The sequence below is a fragment of the Dromiciops gliroides genome, chromosome 4 (assembly GCF_019393635.1).
Source record: "Dromiciops gliroides isolate mDroGli1 chromosome 4, mDroGli1.pri, whole genome shotgun sequence".
In the NCBI taxonomy this organism is placed as follows: domain Eukaryota; kingdom Metazoa; phylum Chordata; class Mammalia; order Microbiotheria; family Microbiotheriidae; genus Dromiciops; species Dromiciops gliroides.
The window spans coordinates 244,353,145-244,372,417 of NC_057864.1; the positions used below are offsets into that span (position 1 = coordinate 244,353,145).

At 44.3% G+C, this 19,273-nt stretch overlaps 1 protein-coding gene across 4 annotated transcripts in view; it reads left to right on the forward strand.

Annotated features, from left to right (window-relative positions):
- PACSIN1 (protein kinase C and casein kinase substrate in neurons 1) overlaps positions 1 to 19,273 on the forward strand; it is a 104,929-nt gene that overhangs the window by 56,817 nt on the left and 28,839 nt on the right. The window contains exon 1 of one of the 4 annotated variants that reach the window (XM_044000911.1): positions 7,966 to 8,214. The exons of the other annotated variants lie outside the window; for them this stretch is intronic. The gene's annotated coding sequence lies outside the window, so the exon portion shown is untranslated. Of the gene's footprint in view, positions 1 to 7,965; positions 8,215 to 19,273 lie in introns of those variants that run through there. 4 annotated transcript variants of the gene reach the window in all.

Here is a 19,273-nt window from a genome sequence, read left to right on the forward strand (position 1 = left end):
TTGGCAAAGATGACAAAAGACAGAAATAGTCTTTTGTCTTTTCTTAGATAGGGTGTGTGAAGACAGGAATGCTAATACACAGTGAATTGGTCTAACCATTCTGGAAAAACCATTTGGAACTACAATAAAAGCACAGGAATTAAAATACCTTTCTTTATATGATCAAGAGCACTTATTTAAAGCCATGGGCTAGCATTATTTGTAATGGAAAAACATGAGAAGCTTTTCCAATAAGATTAAGAAGGAAGCAAGGATGCCCATTGAATGCAACTGTGAATAGGGACAGAATTTATGAACAGCTGTGACATAGAGAATATTATAAAAATAAACCCAATAAAATCTACTACTTTAATGATATAAAAATAAAAAGCCTTTGCATAAAAAAATAAGTACAGCTAGAATGAAATGAATAGATATGGAATAGGGGAAAAAATCTGCACAAAACATCTTGGATAAAATACTGGACTTCCAAAATCTATAGGGAATTGATACAAATATATAAGATCAAGGGAGAGAGGAAACAAGCATTTATTAAGCACCAGCTATGCGCTAGGCACTGTACTATTAAGCACTTGACAATTATTATCTCATTTGATCCTCACAACAAACCTGTAAGATAGGTGTTATATGATTAAGAGACATTAAAATATGATTTAAAATGCAAATACAGGGCAGGTTGGTGTCGCAGTGGATAAAACACTGGCCTTGGATTCAGGAAGACCTGAGTTCAAATCCAGCCTCAGACACTTGACACTTACTAGCTGTGTGACCCTGGGCAAGTCACTTAACCCTCATTGCCCTGCAAAGAAAAAGAAAAAAAGAAAAAAAAAGCAAATGCTGTTGGAGAGTCTGTGGTAGCGCCTGACTCTTTGTGACCCCTCTTTGGGGTTTTCTTGGCAAAGATACTGAAGTGGTTTGCCATTTCCTTCTCTAACTTATTTTTACAGATGAGGAAAGTGAGGCAAATAGGATTGGGTTCTTGCTCAGTGTTATACAGCTAAATAAGTGTCTAAGGCTAGATTTGAACTCAGGTCTTACTGACTCCAGGCCTATACTCTTCCACTGTGCTACCTAGCTGCCCAGGGTTAGGAAGACCTGAATTCAAATCCTGCCTCAGACACATTAGCTGTGTGAGCTCTGGCAAGTCACTTAACCTCTGTTTGTCTCAATTTCCTCAACTGCAAACTGGGAATAACAATGGCACCTATCTCCCAGTGCTGTTGGTGGTGGTCCTTCATTCTCTAAAAAGAACCAATGATATCATGAGGGTGCTGCAAGGACCAAATGAGATAATGGGTACTTAGATGGCACAGATAGAGTGCTGGGCCTGGAGCCAGGAAGACCTGAGTTCAAATGTAGTCCCAAACACTTACTAGCTGTGTGACCCTAGACAAGTCACTTAAGCTCTATCTACCTCAGATACTTTATCTGTAAAATCTGTTGTTGTTGTTGTGAAGATCACATGAGATGATATTTGTAAAGCATATAACACAGTGCCTGGAATATGGGAGATGCTTATTTCCTTTTTTCCTTGAATGCTGCATGTGTGTACAAGAGCACTTGGGTGAATCTAATCCATGCTCATTTCCTTCTTTCCTTGGTAAATACATGATAAATGTTGAATTGAGTTGTGTGTTTCTATGGCTATCTATGTTACAGCTGGTCCCACTATAAGTCTACCTGTGGTTGTTTTTGTTTTGTTTGTTTTGATTTTTAGATCATTAGCTCCCAGAGAACAGGGACCACATGTATTGTCTTTTCTTTTAAGATGCTCAGCACAGTTGGGGAAGTTGAACACATTTTTTTTTTTTTTTGCAAGGCAATTGGGGTTAAGTGACTTGCCCAGGGTCACACATCTAGTAAGTGTTAAGTGTCTGAGGCTGGATTTGAACTCAGGTCCTCCTGACTCCAGGGCCAGTGCTCTATCCACTACGCCACCCAGCTGCCCTGAATACATTCTTTAGTTGGTAGTGATGGTAGATTCTATGAGGAAAGCCCACACAAATGGACTCCAATGTAAACCATAGCTGGCAGCAGCAGCAGCACCACACAGTGGACAGATGTACTTGGTTTTTTTTGTTGTTTTTGTTTTTTTTTTTTGGTGAGGCTATTGGGGTTAAGTGACTTGCCCAGGGTCACACAGCTAGTAAGTGTCAAGTGTCTGAGGCTGGATTTGAACTCAGGTACTCCTGAATCCAGGGCTGGTGCTTTATCCACTGCGCCATCTAGCTGCCCCAGACAGATGTACTTGTAAAGGGAGTGCTTTTCAATGTCAGGAAATAGCTTGGGAAAATATAAAAAAACAGAAGAGGGCAAGAAGAAATTAGGGAATTCTCCAATCCCACTTAGCTGTAGTGTTGAATATACCATGGAGAATAGCTCGTGGAGGCCTTAAATGCCAAGCTAAAGAATTTGTATTTTGTCCTAGAGCTGATAGGGAGTCATGGAGGCTTTTGAGCAGGGGAGTGGTGTGGTCAGGACCTTTTGGTGCTTCAAGTAGCTCCCTGTGGACCATTGCCAGATGTCCTGACCTATGTCTTGCCAGTGGCCTCTGACGACTCTGGAGGAGAGAGTGAAATTGAACAGTTCTTCCTCACGTCAATTCAATTCACTCGAAAGTCAAGATATCACCCTCCTGATGTCATTGGTCCTCTTTGAGAAGAAAGGATGGGGGCAGCTAGGTGACGCAGTGGATAGAGCACTGGCCCTGGATTCAGGAGGACCTGAGTTCAAATCCAGCCTCAGACACTTAACACTTACTAGCTGTGTGACCCTGGGCAAGTCACTTAATCCCAATTGCCTCACACACACACAAAAAGTCTAGAAAAGAAAGGATGAACAAAAACCTCGCCTCCCCTGTCCTCCACCTCAGTGGCTTTAACCCAACATAGCCTTCAGTCCTGCTTTCTTCCTGGTTCCTTAGGACAAAAGGTCAGCTAGATGAGAAAACCTAACTTATCTTACTTCTCAGAACTAGTTCAATCCAATTTATCACAACCAGGGAGGTGGGGTGGGGACTGGAGGGATTTTCAGACATTTTGTCATTCTGTGAGCATCATGCAAATGAAGTGCCAAATTGCAGCAAATGAGTGCTGATTACAGCAGATTTAGAGATAGAAATACTTTGGTTAAGCCCCTCAGCCTTTGTTGGGAGTTTCGAGGGGTGGAGTAGGTCAGTGATTCAACAGGCAGGTTCCTTGATTGAATCTTCATCATCCCCTACTCTTTCTTCTCCCTGTCCCCCCCCCCAGCCCAAGATGGGGGGAGGTGGTCAAGAAAGCTTCTGCTCTATCCCTGAGAGAGTCCTATCCTTCCCCAGACCTAGGGAATGAGGGGACCTTGGCGAAGAACAAGCAGCATATGGTACTGTGAAAAGAGGGCTAGACCTTGGTTCCCATCTCATCTTTGAAGCTCACTATCTGTGGAATCTCCTGGGGTCTCTTTCCTCATCTGTGAAAGGAAGGGTCCAGAGTAGATGGTTTCTGAGTTCTCTTCCAGCTCTGGATCTTCAAACTTCTCCAAGTCGAGATTCAAGGTCAGGAAGACTTACAGGGTAGGTTCTGGTAATGGTGATTAAGGAAATAAGGAGTAGGGGTGGGCAGACAAAGATCTATACCAACAAGAAGCGATGGATAGGAGATCTGAACTCTCTGTGTGCATGTGCATGTGTGTGTGTGTGTGTGCGTGCGTGCGTGCGTGCGTGTGTGTGTGTGTGTGTGTGTGTGTGTGTGTGTGTGTGCCAGCCTGAAGACACAGAGGCAGGATCTGGGGCAGAGGTGGGGGATGGAGCACAGATGGGGAAGAGAAAGGACAGACAGGCTGAGGGGCAGCTGAAGAGCAAAGGAGACAAGAGCATCTGTCCCTGGGGCCTGATATTGAGGCAGCCAGGCTCTTTAGGAGAAAGATGAGCCAGACCAGGGGGCCAGGTACTGGGGACTGGGGTGGGGGTGGGGAGCTCTGCTTTCATGACTAGGGAACTCAATACCCAGCCTCAGCCCCTCAGCATCCAACTTCCTCATTCCCTAGGGAGACCCTGCTCCAGAGCTGAGAATTCTTCCCTCTTCCCCTCACACCCCCTTTACCTCTGTGCTCTCTGCCAGCCAGGGGCTGGCCAGGGTCCTGACTCTGGGACTCCCAGGGCCAGCCTCAAGTCTGACTTCCCCTTAGGTAGGATTGCCAGACTTCCGGCTGAAAGAGAATGTAGCCTGTTTTTAGTCCATCTGGCTGGCATTTTAAACAGATGGGATACCCTCATTCTTTTTTTCCCTTTTTTTTTTTATATTTGGGAATGAAAAGAAACAAAGTTTAATATCATTAAACTACTGAGGATTTTGTGCTTCGTAGACAAATAATGCTTTGGAATTTAATCCTGCTAGCATTTATATAGCACTTGAAGATTCAAAAAGTACTTCATTTGATCTTCCAACAATCCTGGGAGCTGGCTGCCATTATAACCCCCACTTTACAGATGAAGACAATGAGGCAGACAAAGATCAAAGTAACTTGCCCAGGGTCACACAGCTAGTGAGTGTCTGAGGCTGGATTTGAATTTAGGTCTTTCTGACTTCAATTCCTACACTTTTAATCCACTGTCTCACCTAGTAGCCTAATAATAATAGCTACCATTTATATTCTAACCATAATAGCGGTCATTTATATGGAGACAGCTAGGTGATGTAGTGGATAGAGTGCCAGTTCTGGAGTCTAGGGCTTCATATGTCCCCAGCATTGCTGTAGGTATACATCCTAGTAATAATAATTCACATTTCTATAGCACATCATAGTTTACAAAGCATTTTACTCATAAAGTTAGTTCATGAGGGTGTCCTTATCCCCATTTTATGGATGAAGCAGTCAAGTTGACTTGTCCAGGGTCACACAGCTAGTAAGGGTCAGAATTGGCTCAAGGGCTCATTCCACTAAGCCATGTGCTAAATGTTTGTTAGCTCATATGCCCAGGGAGAATAGGTGGGGACGATGAAGGGGGGAGGGCATTCTCTCTGGTTGTCCCCCATGCCTGGAATCCTCTCCCTCCTCTTCTCTACTAATCTCCCTGACTTCCTTTAAGTGCTAACTAGAGTCCCACCTCCTATAGGAAGCCTTCCCAATTCCCTCTTAATTCCAGTGTCTTCTCTCTTTTAATTATTTCCCACTTACCCTGTATGTAGCTTGCTTTTTATATATGTTTGAATGTTGTCTCTTCAACTAGACTGTAAGCACCTAGAGTGCAAGGACTTTTTTGCCTCTTTTTGTATCCCCAGTGCTTAGAACAGTGCCTGGGACATAGTGGTGCTTAATAAATGTAGATTGTCCGATATGGCTAACTGCCTGTGGAAAACTGAGATGCCTTAAAGGCTGAGTAGCTCATTGTAGCTTTATGATCTTTGGCCTAACCCCAGCCCATACTGCTCCTTTCCTTCCATCCCCCAAGGCCAAGGCCAGGCTGGGCTAGAAGAGAAGCATGTGGTTCTATGGATGACTGGTACATGGGACAACAAGCACAGGGCTGGGGGTCAGGAGATTTGTGTTCTTAGTCATAACATTGTCACTGACATTCATTTCGTCTTGGTGGGCCTCAGTTTCTATCTTGGCAAAATGAGAGAGTTGGATTAGCTGTTCTCTGAGGTTCTTTCCATTTCAGACATCTTGCTACTCTGGAACTTTGGGGGAAGTGAAGCAGTACATGAGCTCCTCTCATCCCCTCCATTAGCAGCAAAGCTAAGGAACAAAGCTCAGTTCTAATCCCCAGAGTAGATGAGAAAGGCAGTGGGATCCTTTCCAGAGAAGTCCCCCTCACCTCAATCCTCTGCCCAACATACTTTCCCCACATCGCTGACCTACATCTCTAAGTCTAGGACATTTTTTGTGCATGTGTATGCCTGGTTAGGAATTACATTTGCATTGTAGATTTATGTAGATATATGTGGATATCATGGATGCGTGTACTGTTTCTGCATAAAAGGATGCCATGGATTTCTATTGTATTTCTATGTATCATGGATGGTACACATGTATATTCACTGTAGCATCTATACAAGACAGACTTCTCTATTTTTGGATCAGATCCATCCAACTGCAGAGGATTAAACATTTTGCTTAATAGACATTTTTCATCCACTTGGTTTTTCCTGTGTGCATAGTTAATCCAAATTCTTTAAGTGAATTTTTTTTGGTTTAGAGATATGATAAATCTATTTAGGTGAGGCAAGTCCCTCTGCCCAGAAATATCAGCAACTGTTCTCCAACTTTGCAATAGATAATTAGGTGGGCGCTGAAAGATTCATTGATTTGCCTGGGATTACATAGCCAGTATGTGTCAGAGGTGGCACTTGAATCCAATTTGTGCTGACTCCAAGGCTGGCTCTCTATCATGCCATGCTGAATGATTATAGACAGCATCTTCATCCATGTTTGTAACATTCTATTATAAATGCATATATATATATATATATGGCATGACTTTATTATTTATAGATGTATACATACACATAGTATAGATTATGTATTACAAATGTATGCACAACAGATGTGTCATGGATTTATGTTACTGATGCATTGCACATGCATATTGTGTGTGTTTAGACATATGTGTCATTGAATTATGTTACAGATAAATGTGTATCTCCTGGATTTACATGCTAACTGGTATGTGAGAATATATATATGTATCATGAATTTATGTATTAAAACACACATGGGGGGCAGCTAGGTGGCACAATGGATAAAGCACTGGCCCTGGATTCAGGAGGACTTGAGTTCAAACCCAGCCTCAGACACTTGACACTTACTAGCTGTGTGACCCTGGGCAAGTCACTTAACCCTTATCGACTCACCAAAAACCACCACCACCACCACCAGCAACAAAACCCCCAAACATAGGAGTAGTTCCAAGTGGTGGTTTCATGTATACATAGGCATAAGTTTATATATGTGTACATGTAAGTATATATACATTTATGTGTGTATGTATACATGATGAAGGTTGTAAAGAAGAAGGGAGATGGAATTCATAACTAAGTCCCTTGGAGGCTTACATGCACTTACTATGTGTAGGCACACACCCATACACACAAGTACTATGTGTATTCATGGTATAGATGGTATTCGTGTGAACATACAGACACAAATGTGTGATGTAGGTATATTACACACATGTGTTATATGTATGGCTACATGTAACATGGTCACATGGCATGTGGATGCACAAGGTATTTTGTGCGTGTTTTTATGGGCATATTATGTAATACTATGCATGGCATACATATACAGATATATGCTGTTGCTGTATATTGTGTGTACATATATTTTAATGCTATCCAGTCCTAGAAGTCTTAATGCAGTTTGAAACAGCTGGGTTTTTATTGGTGACTGTACATGTCTATATAGATATGTAGAGAAAGAGACATGCATAGCTGCATATCTAGGCCTGGATATATAGAGTGCAAATGTGAGTATATATGTATACACTAGCATGTTCAGGGATTGTGTGTGTATATGTGCATGGACAGATGCACATGACCATGCCTGATGGTTGACTTGGGATATATTTTCCTATGTGCTGAACACAGGGATAGAAGGATAGCTAAGAGTTTGAAGAAAATACATGGGAGCCCTGGTTGAACATGTGTGTCTTCACATTCTTGTGTATGCATTTTTGCGGGGTCTATATAGGCATGCCTACGTGTCGGGGAACAGCAAGTCTGTGATGGGGCACTTAGCCATCTGTGACGTGTGGGGGACAGGTGTGTTCCCATGCAGATGGTGTGTAGAAGGGGTGTGTGTGTGTGTGTGTGTGTGTGTGTGTGTGTGTGTGTGTGTGTGTGTGTGTGTGCCCAGTCTACACTGGAGGGAAGCTGGATGTGCAGAGCATTGCCTAGTTGCCATGGAAACCAGCAGAAGGAGGTGGGTGGCTGGAGAAGGAGGGAGAGGCAGCGAGGGAGGCGGGCACGGAAGGAGAAGGAGGAGGGTGAAGGGAGGGAGGGAGAGAAGGAGAGAGGCTGGCTGCCTGTAGCCCTGGGACGACTGTCTCATCTCCAGCAGAGTGGAGGCACTGGAGCAGCCGGGGCTGCCCGCCTGGACATCGGGCTCCCTTCCCCTGTCTCTGTCAGAAGAAGGGCGGGAGGAGGACAAGAGCAAACTCAACCGGCCAGTTGGTCTCTGGTCTCTACCGGGCTTCAGAAGGGAGGCTGGCTCCTGTGCCCTGGCTAGGCCCAGGTAGGCACCCAGTTGGGCAGAGGGCAGACATAGGGGAAGGGCTACAGGATCTGTGGGCAGAATGAGGCTGCGGGGGTTGGGAGGGAGAGGGCCAGAGTCTGTAAGGGGACATGTTGAGAGGACCCCAATAGTTTTTCTAGTCCTCCCACCACCTCCCCTCTACCCTCCCCACTCAGCTCCCCCTCCCAAAGAGAAGGGGGGTATCCGTGTGTGCCCGAGAGGGCTACAATGCAGGACAGCCCTTATTAGCACAGGCAGGAAGGGGAGGGGGCTGGGACTGGAGGGTGCTCCAACGAGAACCCCTGACCAAGTCCAGGGGCCAGTCCTACCACTTCACTAACTCCGTCCCAGGAAATCCCAGCCTGCTACAGTGGTAGGTAGGACCCCCAGGCTCAACTCCATGGTTTTACAGAGGAGGAAACCGATGCTTGGCACCCCACTTCCATCACCCGCCCCCCCCCCCCGCCCATGTCCCCTGTTCCTCCATGCCCGTGTCAGTGCCGAAATGCAGATGCTTCCTGGGACTGGAGGGGTGGGGGTGGGGGGTGAGTGGGGGGGGTGGGGGTGAATAATCATGCTCTTACCCCGTCTCACCCCTGCTGCCCTTCCTAGTCAGAGGCCAAAAGGTAGGCGGCAGAGGTGAGGAGAGGACAGGGAAGAAGCGAAGGGCACTTGGTCACTGTTAAGACTGGAAGAGTTTTCTAATTAAAGGTTCTTTCTCTCTCCAGTCCCCGAACCGTCTGTCAGTGCCTTCCCCTTCCTCCCCATATCTGGGGAGGGCTTTGATCTTCATGGAATTATTTATTGCCAGACCTTAAAGGGGAGTGGTTCCCAGCTGGGATCTCCTCATTCTTCCTCTCTGCTCCAGGAATTCAGCATCTATCACCGACATTCCCCGCTCCCCGTCCCTCCTGAAGCCTTGTGAACCATCCCCTCCCCCTTGTCCCTTACTGTCCCTCTGAGCTAAGGTACTGAGAGTAGGGGACGTCTCTTTTCTAGTTCCAGTTGGATTGAATTAAAGGCTATCTGGAGGCCTTTCCAAGTGTTCGTGCCACCCCTACCCCACCCCCCTTCACCAGAGCTGCCATCCCCACCCCGTCCCCAACCCTGCCTCCTGGCCTGCCTGACATCTCCATCTTATGATCCGGGGCTGACTAGGTGGGCATGGCTGAAATAAGTGAAACTGACCCCTGGGGTCAGTCAAGGTGTCATAACCCTTGCTAATTCCTCCAGCCACACAGCCTGAGTCTCCTGGTCTTCCTTCCTGCTTGCTGCATAGCTCTGAGAGATGATTGGGGGGTGGGGGGGGGGTGGAGAGAAGGATGTGCATTGCAGAGAGAGGGAGGGAGGCAGCCAAGCCACCAGAGGGGAGGGGGAAGCACTCCAGAGGGACAGTCAGGCTCGGACCTTTGCACTGTGAAGGATTGGGATCGGATGGGGCCAGTGGGGAGCACTGGGGGCCTCTGGAGTAGCAGAGGCCTTTAGGGTAGAGGGGTAGGGAAGGTGCCTTGTGTCAGAGACTAGAGGAGTTGGGTGAGGAAAGACTGAATTTTTTTTTCCTTGGGTGAGAGTGGCAGAGATAACCAAGGGAGATTTCTGGGTCCTTAGCAAGCTAGTTGTCTGCCCAGCAGAGAATCACTATGCCAAGGCAGAGCCTGGATACATGTGTGCTGGGGTATGTATGCATATGTATAGACATGTGCACATACATGTGTATGTGTAGGCATCAAAGGATTTCCCATCTCTCTTCTTAATCTGTTCTCCCTGCTCTATCTGGCTCCTCAGCGGGCACTGCTGACATTGACATCATGTGGCTGTAACCCATCTCTTTGGGCTCTCATTGAGGGAAAGAAGCGTGACACTAATTCCTACCCACCCTGTGATGAAGAGCACAGGACTAGGAGCCATCAGAACAGGATTCTTGTTCTAGCCCCACCTCTCATTGGCTATATGACCATAGGCAAGTCACTTCCTCTCTACAGGCCTCGGTTTCCCCATCTGTGAAATGAGGTCTTTAATGTCCCTTACATCACTGACCTTCTAGGATTCTCTTTTCTATGATCTTTCTTGTACTGGAGGCTTCTTCGGGGCAGAAGAGAAATGTGGCTGATGTGACTTACTCAGGACAGATTCAGGTTGAGAGGGGCTAGAGATGGGCATGAGGTATGGTGTCACGGAAAGTGGACTTGGACTAGGGAGACCTGGGTTTGAAATCTACCTAGGTGACCAAAAGGCAAGTTATCTCATTTCTCTGATCCTCAGTTTCCTTTTCTGTTAAATGGGAATAATAATACTTGTACTATATTAGAGGGTTGTTGTGAGTAAACTTTAGAAGGCTATAGAGATATGAACTATAGCGATTACTTTAGGGTACTCCTGGGAATGGGAATTGAAGAGAGGAGGGTCTGTCTTGAGCTTTCAGGCTTGTGAAAACTGCACAATCATTTCCTCCCTCCCCTCCCCTGCTTCCATGGGCTTCACAGCCCTCCCATGTCCCTCCACATTCACATCAGATCCAGAGCTAGGGTTGGGAGCTGACTCTTTCCCATGAAAGCAAAGTTATTTATATTTCCTTTCTTGTTCCACCTATTCTCTTTCTCTGTCTTTATCTCTTTTCATATATCTGTCTTTTCTCTCTCCCTCTGAATTTCTATCTTTCTTACCTTTCTTTCAATCTCTGTCTGGTCTTCTCCTGAGTCATTTTTACTTCATTTTTTTTTAAACTGTCTCTTTGCTCCCATCTCGTAGAATAACTCCACCTCTGTATTTGTATGCCTGTCTCTTTTACCTTTTTAAACTATTATTTTTAAATTAACAAGCATTTATTTTCTCTCCTTCCTTTCTCTATATATTATAAAAAACAACAACCAACAAAAAAGAAGAAAAAAAACCGTTGTAACAAACATGCATAGTCAAGCAAAACAAAGTCCCATATCAGCCATGTCCAAAAATGTATGTCTCAGGGCAGCTAGGTAGTGCAGTGGATAAAGAACCAGCCCTGGATTCAGGAGGACCTGAGTTCAAATTCGGCCTCAGATACTTGATATTACTAGCTGTGTGACCCTGGGCAAGTCACTTAACCCTCATTGCCCTGAAAAAACAAAATGACAACAACAACAACAAAAAACTGTAGTAACAAAAATGTATGTCTCATTCTGTACTCTGAATCTATCACTTCTGTCAGGAAGTGGGTAGTAGTAGGCCTCCACCAGTCACGGACGACCATGGATCAGTGCCTTGAAGAGCCACAGGCCATGGTGTGGCTGTGCAGTACAATACGGGAGCCGCAGCTCCTGAGTGACTTAACCAGTAACTGCCACATCCCGTGTTGTATCTACCCCCATGAGGAGTAGCTGGAGTGTCCTCTCTAGGGTGCTGGCCTGGGCAAATCAATATGGAAAACTAGCTGTTGCCCATGCAGCAGGTTTTCTCTCTCCACGACATTGGTGGATCCAAAGGAGAGGCAGAGCCAATACAGTTTGGCACCAGTGCTGCCGCAGGAGTTGCCAGAGGGATGTGATGTCCAACATCCAACTGCCTAAGGGACTCCAACTCCTGATTTTTCCTTGGGGTTAACTCCTGAAGCCTTTCCCATATATGGGTATAGCCACAAGGCAGCAGAGGTTTAAAATCAGGGTTTCCTTCTCCTAGGCAGGTTGCCTACCAAGGCCCCACCTGCCCAAAGTGACTGGTTTTAAGGCGCCAGTGACTGGCCTTTGCCCCTTCTCCTGTTAGTGGAAACAGTTCTGCCACAAGAAGGCCAGGAGTTGGGCTTTGGTTGTCAGAGGCTATTTGAGATGCACGCTATTGGAGCATCTTATAGAGAGTGGGAGCTTATCCCCACTCCTACCCCAGCATGACAAACTTTTGGAACCAGGAAGTGGGTAGTATTCTTCATTATCAGTCCTCTGGAATCATTACCGCATTGATCAGAGTTTTTTCCGTATTTTCTTTTTTTGTGTGAGGCAATTGGGGTTAAGTGACTTGCCCAGGGGCACACAGCTAGTAAGTATCAAGGGTCTGAGGTCAGATTTGAACTCAGGTCCTCGGGACTCCAGGGCCGGTACTCTATCTACTGCACCACCTAGCTGCCCCAAGTTTTTATGCCTTTTAAAGTTGTTTGTCTTTACAATGTTGTTGAATTTGTTTGTTTGTTTGTTTTTTTAGGGAGGCAATTGGGGTTAAGTGACTTGCCCAGGGTCACACAGCTAGTAGGTGTTAAGTGTCTGAGGCCGGATTTGAACTCAGGTCCTCCTGAATCCAGGGCCGGTGCTCTATCCACTGCGCCACATAGCTGCCCCAGAATTTGTACAAATTGTTCTACTGGTTCTGCTCACTTTACTTTGCATCAGTTCATGAAAATCTTCTTGGGTTTTCTGAAACTGCCCTTTTCATCATTTATTATGGCACAAGAATATTCTGTTACATTCATCTATCATGATTTATTCAGTCATTCCCTGATTGTCTCTCTATTGTCCTTCCTTTTTTCCCCCTCTTATTCCACTCTATTGTTGTTCAGTTGTTTCAGTTGCATCTGACCCCATTTGGGTTTTGTTTTGTTTTGTTTTGTTTTGTTTTGTTTTGTTTTGCAGATACTGGAATATTTTGCCATTTCTTTCTCCAGCTCATTTTATAGGTAAGGAAACTAAGGCAAACAGGATTAAGTGACTTGCCCAGGGTCACACACTTAGGAAGTGTCTGAGGCTGGATTTGAATTCAGGAAGATGAATCTTCTTGATTCCAGGTCCAATGTTCTATCCATTGTACCACCTAGCTACTCACTTCAAATTTCCCCACTACTAATACGACTGAATCAGTCTTTTCTTTTCCACTTGTAAAATCATCAGCTTGGGAATAGTAACCTTCTTCTCAACTGTGTGACCATAGCAAATCTGTCAGCTTCTTGGAGTCTCAGTTTCTTTATCTGAAAAATGAGGAGGTTGGAATATTCTGAATAGAACAAAAGTCTTTTGAGGGAAGGGTCAGTTTTATTTTTGTCTTTGTATCTCCAGGATCTAGAACTGTGCCTAGCATATAGTAGGAATTTAATAAATGTTTGTTGATAGGGGCAGCTAGGTGGCGCAGTGGATTAAGCACTGGCCCTGGATTCAGGAGTACCTGAGTTCAAATCCGGCCTCAGACACTTGACACTTACTAGCTGTGTGACCCTGGGCAAGTCACTTAACCCCCATTGCCCCACAAAAAAAAAAAAAAGAAAAGAAAAAAAAATGTTTGTTGATTTACTGGGTGATTTCTAAGGTGCCTTCCGTCTCTAACATTATTATTATTATTATGAGCTCCCATATTGAGGAAGATGGGCTGGCTGGGGCCCAGAGAGAGTCAATGCCCTGAACCTTTGGGGAAGTGATTTGTCCAAGGTTTACACAGGTAATAGCAGAGCCAGAACTAGAACTCCATTGTCCTTTTCAAAGTTCTTTCAAATAAATTATTTCACTTTATTCTCTCAACACCTCAGCAAAGTTGTCAGGACTGAGCTTATCTCTATTTTACAGAGAAGGAATCAGAGACTTGAAGAAATGAAATGACTTAACCAAGGTCACATATACTTGATGATAGAAACAAATCTATTATATGGAGAAGGAACCTGACACTTGAAGAAATAAAATGACTGAGCCAAGGTCACATAACACTTGATGATAGAAGCAAAACCATAAGCCAGGCTAATTCTGATTGTTTTCCACCTAGAGAGAATTCCCAGTGGGAAAAAAAAAGTAGGAGAATGAAAAAAAAGTAGGATGGAGGGAAGGAGCAAGAATGAAGGGACAATTGAGAAGGTTTGGAGAGCTCCCTGGGTGTTTGGGAGAGTAAACCAGGAGACAGGTGTTGGGAATATTCACCAGGACAAGAGATGGGCGTGTCTAGGAGTGTCTCAAGATCCCAGGGTGTTTGGGAGAGTAAACCTGGAGACAGGTGTTGGGAATATTCACCAAGACTAGAGATGGGCGTGTCTAGGAGTGTCTCAAGAGTTAAAGATCAGAGTTCAGTGTTTAGAAGTGGGTGGGAGGAGAGTTGGTTAGGGAAGGACATCTGGTAACCAGCTAGAGAAGAATTTCAGCCTGTCTCACAACACAGGTAAGAAACAAACAGAACTCTTATAACTTTAACTCCTTTTCAGTTGGGGCAGTCCCTGATAACCAGAGCCATTCTCCATTTCCCTAAAGTTGCCTCTCTTTAATCTTAGTTCTGCTGAAAACTCTTCTAGGCCTGGAATGATATTCAGGGCCCCTTACCTACCCCTCTAGAGTGATGTCCTCCTGTGTTTGAGGTCAGCCATTCTTAGAGGGATAGAATTCTTGGACGACGTTGGCCAGGGAGTGCAGTGATGGTGAGAAGGGGAAGTCTGGACTGGAGGGGAAAGGGTGTGTATAGTGTGGGGTGTATGTATATGGAAGGTATTTCTTGGAGTCAAGACCTGGCAATAAGAAGGCTGGGATCAGGACCTGGAGACCTTCGGAAAGTTCCCAGGTAAAGCACAGATATAGTGAAAGGCTCCTAGAATACTCGGAAGATTGAGATTATTTAGCCTGAGGAAGAAGGAAATTGAGGGATAAAGTCATCTGTTCTGTCAGAGCACTAGCTCTGAGTCAGGCAGCTCAACAAAAGTATATAAAAGAAGCACATTCAGGTCCAGTAGGCTAGGAAAAGCCTCCAGTGCCAGGCAATCATCGTAATGGGATCATAGATCTTGAGTTGGAAAGGGCTTTAAATGCCTTCTAGTACAACTCCCTCATTTTACAGCTGAGGAAACTGAGGTAGACTGAGGGTAAGCGACTTGTCTAAGGCCATTCAGGCAGAATTTGAACCCAGATCTCCTGACTCAAGCCAGTGCTCTTTGTATCACACTGCCCTCCAATAAGCTCTTTAGAATTAGAGCAGGGCTTCCCAACTTTCCTTGTGTCCTGGGTTGTTTTGGCAGTCTGGGGAAGCCCAGGGACCCTTCTCAGAATCATGTTTTTAAATAATGAAAGGAAATGCTAAATTTCAGGTGGAAGTTAGTACAAATAAAGATGTATTTTTTTTCCCTATGCTAATTCATAGAGCCCTTGAAATCTATCCATGGACCTAGGTTAAGAACTCCTGATGAAAGAATTTTAAGGTTGGGACAAAGAAAGCATGGTGAAAAGGGAAGTGTGTGGGCTGGAGTCAGGAGTTCTGGGATGACATGCAGCCCCAACATTTTCCTAGATGTGTGACCCTGGCCTGGTCAGCTTATTTCTTTGAATTTCAGTTTCTTCATCTATAAAATGGAGCTAACAGTCCTGGCAAAAGGCAGTCTGACATAGCAGATGGAGGCCTCACTTTGGGGTCAAGTTCAAATCCTATCTCTGACCCATATAGGTTGTTTGACTGTGGGCAATAACTTCTCCTTATCCCAGACAACTCTTTCAATCAATCAGATTTTAATTAAGTATTTATAATGTACCAAACACTTTCCCAGGCCCTGGAGATACAAGTACAATGAAATAATCCCTACTTGTAAAAAACTTACTTTCTAACTGGTGGTAGAAGTGGTGGTTGTTGGGGGCAGCTAGGTGGCGCAGTGGATAGAGCACTGGCCCTGGATTCAGGAGGACCTGAGTTCAAATTCGGCCTCAGACACTTGACACTAGCTGTGTGACCCTGGGCAAGTCACTTAACCCCAATTGCCTCAGCAAAAAAAAAAAAAAAAAAAGGTGGTGGTTGTTTAGTCTCATCTGATTTTTTTTCATGACCCCATTTGAGATTTTCTTGGCAAAGATACTGAAATGGTTTGGCATTTCCTTCTCCAGCTCATTTTACAGATGAGGGAACTGAGGCAAACAGTTAAGTGACTTGTCCAGGGCTAGTAAATGTCTGAGGCCAGATTTGAACTCAGGTCTTCCTGACTTCAGACTATATTTCTATCCATTGTCCTTTCATGGATTTACCTCCCCCTTTATGGAAGAATCCAATCTAAGGTAGAGCCCCATACTCTATCCATTGTACCACCCAGCTTCCCTGAACACATTCTTTTTTTTTTTTTTTTTTAGTGAGGCACTTGGGGTTAAGTGACTTGCCCAGGGTCACACAGCTAGTAAGTATTAAGTGTCTGAGGCCGGACCTGAACTCAGGCACTCCTGACTCCAGGGCCAGCGCTCCATCCACTGCGCCACCTAGCTGCCCCCCCGAACACATTCTAACTGAGGGAGACAACAAATGGGGTGTGTGTGCTTGTGTTCCCATGTGTATATATGTATATGCACACACATACATGTGCATATATTCATATACACATGTGTGTATAGTGTATATGTGGGCATTTGTATACACACATATATACATATAGGGTGGCCCAAAAGTTGTGAAGGGGTCTGCTGTTCTAATAACTTTTTGAAAAACTTAAAAATTTTTTTTTATCATTTATGAGATTTGATTTTTCACATGTAATATAAATTCATTTCCTATATATTTACTGTATATGATGCTATTATATTATAAATTAAAAACAAAAAATAAAGGAATTATTTGGCTCACCCTGTATACAGATTATATATATACAAAATATGAGTATATAACATATACATATAATACTATATCATGTAACATATATTCAATACACACACATATCAACACATACACATTTATCTATCTAGTTCTATATATACTTGTGTATGCATGTACAAAATCAATACAGAGAGAACAAAATGTAAACAATTAGCAATGGGGGGGATCAGAAAAGGCTTCATGGGAAAGGTGGTAATCGAGCTTTGTCTTGAAGGAAGAAAAAGGTTCACCAGGTGTGAGTGAGGAGGTAGTTCTTTCCAGGTATGAATGACAGCCAGGGCAAGGACCCAGAAGTGAGAAGTGAAATGTCATGCTTGACTGGATTAAAGAGGGAGGGGGAAGGGGAGTAAAGTACATTGAAGCTCTAAAGGTAGGTTGGGGCAAGGTTGTAAAGGGTTTTAAAAGTTCAACAGAGGAGTTTCGATTTTATACTTAAGGCAACAGGAAGCCACTGCAATTTATTGGGTGGGAGAGTGTCATGGTCAGATCTACACTTAAGAAAAATAATTTTAGCAAACGGAGGAGGGACTGGAATGGCAAGAAATTTAAAGCAGGGATACCAATTAGGAGGATACTAGGGGAATCTAGACAAGGGGTGATAAGGACCTGAACAAGGTGGTAGCTATGTGAGTGGAGAGAAGGGATCAGTTGCAAGGCATGATGAGACTATGCCACAGATAAAATGCTGATCTGCACTGATGTGGAGAATTTCCATGATGGGAATTCCCTATATGAGTGAAATCACAAATTGAAAACAAAATAATTTATATTTCCTACCTTACAAGAGGTTGTTTTGAAATAGTTGTTGTTCAGTTGTTTCTTCGTGACCCCATTTGGGGTTTTCTTGGGAAAGGTACTGGACTGGTTTGCCATTTCCTTCTCCAGCTCATTTTACAGATGAGGAAACTAAGGCAAACAGGGTAAAGTGACTTGCCCAGGGTCACACAACCAGGCAGTGTCTGAGTCCAAATTTGAACTCAAGAAGATCAGTCTTCTTGACCTCATGCCCTGCACTCTATCTCAGTTTCTCAATCTGTGGGTCACGACCCCATATGGGGTCATATAACTGAATGAGGGGGTCACAAAAAGATTTGGCAACAGTAAAAGGCTAAGAAACTTTGTTATATACCTATATACCTCGGGGTCATGTAGAAATTTCTTGGGTGAAAAGGGTTCGTGAGCGGAAAAAGTTAAAGAAGCCCTGCTCGATCCATCTACTGTCTAGCTATCCTGTTTTGAAGTGACTGCATTATAAAAATATATCACTATAATCACCATCCTCTTTTTTTTTTTTTTTTTGGCAGGGCAATGGGGGGTTAAGTGACTTGCCCAAGGTCACACAGCTAGTACGTGTCAAGTGTCTGAGGCTGGATTTGAACTCAGATCCTCTTGAATCCAGGGCCGGTGCTGAATCCACTGCGCCACCTAGCTGCCCCCCATCATCCTCCTCAATCTTAAAGAACCATCTAATATAAACTTCCCTCCCATGATAGCACACCCTGCTATGTCATCCTTGACAAATGGTCATCCTTGACAAATGGTCATCCAGCATCTACTTAAACAGTTCTAGTCAGTCAGTCAATTGATCAAACAAGCATTTATCAAGTCTTCATTATATGCCAGGAGCTATGCTAAATGCTGGCCATAGAAAGAAAAACAAGAACAGCTCGTGCCCTCAAAGAGCTTACATTCTAATTGAGGAGGGGGGACACAACATATAAATAACTAGGTACATGCAGGATAGATCAGAATAGATAACAGGCATTCTGAGAAGGGTTGGAGTTAGAAGCTGGGGAGACCTGGAAAAGGCCTTCTACAGAAGGTGGGATTTGAGTTGAATCTTGAAGAAATCCAGGGAAACTAAGAGACAGAGGCGAAGGAGCAAAGAATTCTAGTCCAAAGGTACAGATTCAGGAGTTGGAGCATTGCGTTTGCAGACTGCAAGTAGACCAGCATTATTGGGGTTGTAGTATACACGATGGAAAATAAAGTGTAAGGTTGGAAAGGAAAGAAGGAATCAGTAAGAAGATAAGAAGAGTGGGGGCAGCTAGGTGGTGCAATGGAAGACCTGAGTTCAAATCTGACCTAAGACACTTGACACTTACTAGCTGGGCAAGTCACTTAACCCTCATTGCCCTGCCAAAAAAAAAAAAAACCAAAAAGAAGATAAGAGCTTTAAATGTTAAACAGGGAAATTTATATTGGATCATGGGGGGCATAGGGGACTATTGAAGTTCATGGAGCAACGGGGTGACATGGTCTGCTTTTGGGAAACTGTCTTGGCAACTACATGGAGGATGGATTAGAATAGGGAGAGATGTGAAGCTAAGAGACCAGTTAGAAGGCTATTATAATAGTCCAGGTGATAGGTGAGGTGTCCTGACCTATTTTTGTGGCTGACATATGTGAGGGGGGGACATATATAAAAGATGTTGTGAAGGTAGAAAGGACAGGATTATTTGGCAATGGATTTTACATGTGGGGTGAGTGAGAATAAGGAGTTGAAGATGATGCC